The sequence below is a fragment of the Sturnus vulgaris genome, unplaced genomic scaffold, assembly GCF_052056855.1.
Source record: "Sturnus vulgaris isolate bStuVul1 unplaced genomic scaffold, bStuVul1.hap1 Scaffold_194, whole genome shotgun sequence".
Classification (NCBI taxonomy): Eukaryota; Metazoa; Chordata; class Aves; order Passeriformes; family Sturnidae; genus Sturnus; species Sturnus vulgaris.
In genome coordinates, this window is record NW_028276164.1 from 3,901,373 (window position 1) to 3,905,664 (window position 4,292).

General features: G+C 62.1%; 1 pseudogene; it reads right to left on the reverse strand.

The window, feature by feature from the left end:
* Nucleotides 1-940: 940 nt before the first annotated feature.
* LOC148218191 (class II histocompatibility antigen, B-L beta chain-like) lies at nucleotides 941-3,048 on the reverse strand (annotated as a pseudogene).
* Between the last annotated feature and the right edge of the window lie 1,244 nt (nucleotides 3,049-4,292).

The window sequence follows — 4,292 nt, forward strand, 5'->3', positions numbered from 1 at the left end:
TGCAGCATGTGCTGGTCCACACTGGGGAAAAGCCCTATGAATGTGGGGAATGCGGGAAGAGCTTCCGCCAGCGCTCCAACCTGATCCGGCACCAGGTGATCCACACTGGGGAACGGCCCTACACCTGCTTGGAATGTGGGAAGAGCTTTGGGCATAACTCTGCCCTGAGAAGACACCAGCGCGTCCACACTGGGGAGAGGCCCTACGAGTGTCCTGAGTGTGGGAAGAGGTTTCAGACCACCTCCAATCTCCTCCTACATGAGCGGATTCACACAGAGGAGAGGCCCTTCCGCTGCCCCGACTGCGGGAAGGGCTTCAAGCAAAATTCCACCCTCACTGCCCACCGGCGCATCCACACTGGGGAGAGGCCCTACGAGTGTCCTGAGTGTGGGAAGAGCTTCTCACAGAGCTCAGCCTTGACCCGACACCAACGGAGGCTCCACTAAGGGAAGCCCTGTGAGTGCCCCGAGTGTGGGAAGAGCTTCGTGCTCTGCTCCAGCTCCATCCCCCATGGGAGGATCGGTGTTGGATGATCCCCAGTGACCCCCGTTGGGCAGAGCCCTGGTGATCCCTGTTGGGTGGGGGGAAGGGGTTGGAGAGATTTCTTTCCCTTCTCCTTGTGCTGCTGTGATTTGGTTGGTAATAAATTCCCTCGCTATGCCCAGGCTGGCTCTGTTGTTCCCGTGCCGGTGCTCGGGGCGGGATCTCTCCTGTTCCTTCTCTCAACTCCCGGGCCTCTCCTCAGCCAATCAGAGAATGCGATTGAGAAGATTCAGCCAATCAGAGAGAGCAGCTGTGAGGACTCACCAGTTGCTGGGCAGACCAGCAGCACCCAGTGTTCCCCACCTGGACCCCACCCTCCCCGCCCAGTCACGATCCCCCCGCGGGGTCCCCCCGAGTCCCTCCCCAGTCTCACCCCACAATAAAGGGGACTGCGGAAACTGGGAAACTTTACTGGGAGCACTGGGCGCAGCCGGGCTCCCAGCGGGGCTGAGGAGAACACACGACACCCCCAAAATCAGTGTGGGATCGGAGCAGGGGGTCCTGGCTGCGTCGGAGGCCACAGGGCGGGGCTGAAGCCTCTGCTGGCTCAGTAGAGCAGAGAAAAGGGGGTGACATCCGGTTGGAGGCCTCAGGGGGAGCACATACGCTCCGGGACACCTCCCCCCCCATCTTCTTTCACAGGTCGAAGCCGAGCCCCAGCACCAGGAAGACGAAGCCAAACACGGAGCCCCCGATCCCCATCAGCACCTTGCTGCGGGCGGTGTCTGGTGGCATCTCTGGGGGTCTACAGGGGTCAGGAACCCCCAAAACCTCTCATGGACACCCCGAGACCCTCCAAGCACCCTCCCAATCCCCCCTAGCCCACCCAGGGCCCCCTTTAACCTCCTCCTAATATCTTTCCAGCCTCTCCAGGACCCACCAAAGCCCCTCCTGTCCCTCTCAGGGTCTCACAGCCCCCTCCTACTTTCCCCCCACTACTCCGGGACCCCCAAAACCTTTTCCAGTCCCTTCCCAGCCCCTCCGGGACTCACCAAGCACCCTTCCACTCTCTTTCCAGTACAACTAACGTCATTCCAACTCCTGCTTTTCCATCCCCAGTCTCCTTTCATCCCCTCCAGACTCACTCAAGCACTCTCCCAGTTACACTCAGCATCCCCACACTCCTTCCCAGTTACATCCAGCACCTCCAAACTCCCTCCCAGTGCCCACCAGCACCTCCGGAACTCCATAACCCCCTCCCCAGCATCCTTCAAATCCCTTCCCAGCCCTTCCAGACCCCGAGGCCCTCTCCCCATTTAGACCAGGCTCTCTCCAACTCCCTCCCAGTTACTCCCAGCACATCCCAGTGCCTCCCCCGTACCGAAGTGCTGTCTCAGCGGCTACTCCAGGTTGACGTGCTCCACCTGGCGGGTGTAGTTGACCCCAAGCCAGGGGTGGTTTCCAGAAGCACCAGGAGCTGGTGGGTCCATTCGCCGTTGGCGACCACGTCGGTGGCAACCACGTGCTCCGGGAGCTCCTGCTGGCCCTGGAACCATCTCATGGATGTGGGCAGAGTAGAAGTACATCACGGAGCAGAACAGGCGGCCTGGGCCGGGCTGGGAGTTCGAGGGCACCAGCGAGATGGAGACACTGGGGGGCACTGGGAGAGAGTGGGGACGCACTGGGATCAGCTTGGGGGAACTGGCAGAGAGAGGGGAGGGGTGGTGTGGAACTGAGAAGGACTGGGAATGGGCTAGGAGAGACTGGAAATAGACTGGGAGGGACTAGGAATGGACTGGGAATACACTGGGGGCGGACTGGGAGAGACAGGAATGGATTGAGAGGGAACTGGGAGAGTGGGTAGAGGTCTGAGTTTGAAATGAGAATGAACTGAGATCAGACTCGGAATGGACTGGGAATGGGCTGAGAAGGTGCGGGAGGGACTGGGGCCTCACTGGGGGGTACTGGGGCAGCACTGGGAGGATCTGGGGGAAAAGCGCCCGGCCCTGGGAGGCCGAGTCCAGCGCGGGGCACTCGGCGCTGCGGATCTGCCTGGCAACTGATGAGTCATCAGAGACACGCGCTCTGATTGGCTGAGAGGCGTCAGTTCCAACCATGCATGAGACAGACGCGCGGGGGGCACCAGGATGGACTGGGAGAGCCACGGGGGCCACTGGGAGGGATGGGAGGCCCCGGGAATCGGCACATGCACGCTAGGGGCTCTGGGGTGATTCCCAGGGAGGTTTTGAGGGGCTCCAGGGTCATTGCCAGGGCAGGGCCCGAGGGGACACGCTCTGCCCCACGCTCACGTCTGCGCTCCACGAGGAACGGGGCGTACAAGTCGTAGTTGTACCTGCAGGACGTGTCCACCCGAGCCCGATAATACTCCAGTAATTCCGGGTCGCTGTTTCGGTACTGGGCCAGTTGTTGCCCATGCGGGGTGTCCCCTACGTAAAGCCCCATATCGCTGTCGAAGTGTGCGAGCTGCTCCCGGTTGTAAATGTGCCTCAGCACGAACCTCACCTTCTCCGTGCCGTTAATGAAGTGACACTCGCACTTTCCCATCCTCTGGAACACCGCTGTGTGTGCAGGACACAGCTCAGGAGGTGCCTCCTCGTCACCCCCCCAGAGGTCCGGGGGCCACCCCGGATCCCCACCCCGCACCCCCTGTGCCCCACGGCCGCCATGGGACCCTCCTGCCCGCGCTCCCACTTCCTCTTTCCCACCCTTCCCCCAATTTCCTTGTTCTCATCCTCTCCCCTCCCACCTCCAGCCGCTTCCCAAATCACTTTTGGGGTCCCATTCCTTCCCCTTTCCCACCCATTTCTTCCAATCCCCAACCCTCTCTCCCTCGATTTTGAGGTCCCACCCTCCCCTTTTCCCCACTTTCCGACCCTCTCCCACCCCTTCCTCACGTTCCCCAATCCTCAGCCCCTCTCGCTCTTCCTTTGGGGGTCCCCTCCTCCTCCTCCTCCTCCCCCTTCCATTTCGGGCTCCCACTGCCCCCTTTTCCCCCTTCTCCCCTCCCGCTCACCCGAGAGCTCCGCGCCCGCACCGGGGGGGGCTCCCAGCACCACCAGTAGGGCCCCAGCTGCCGCCACTCGCCCCGTGGCCTGCGCCCAGCAGGTGCCGCCAGCCCCACAGCAGCCGCCGGGGCTGCACTGGGAGCACTAGGCCGGAGCAGGGCCGGGCTCAGCAGCGCCGCGCGCTCTGATTGGCTGAGAGCACTTTTGGGGACCCGTTTTTCTGAGGCTCCCCCTGGCAACTGAGGAGTCATCAACTCTTCGCACTTTGATTTGCCGCAGCGCGCTCCGGCTGCTTTTGGATCGCAGCCCCGGGTGGGGTTTCTTTGCGGAGGGGGAACCTTGGGGCGCTGGGCAGGTGGGAGCTCAGGTGTGCCCAGAAATGTGTGCCCAGGTGGGTGCGGGATCTCAGGGTGCCCATGGCGAGGGCTGGCCCGATGCCAGGCACCTCCCAAAGCCGCTCTGTCCCTGCCCTCGGCAGCCGCACAGGGGACAAAAAATGGAATCGAGGGTTCCTGGGTGGGGATAAGGACCGGGAGAGATCCCTCAGCAAACTCCGGCACGGGAACAACAGACCCAGCCTGGGCACAGCGAGGGAATTTATTACCAACCAAATCACAGCAACATAAAGAGGAGGGAAAGAAATCTCTCCAATAGCTTCCTCCCACCCAACGGGGATCACCAGGACCACGGATCACCAGGGCTCTGCCCAACGGGGGTCACTGGGGATCATCCAACACCGATCCTCCCGTGGGGGATGGAGCTGGAGCAGAGCACGAAGCTCTT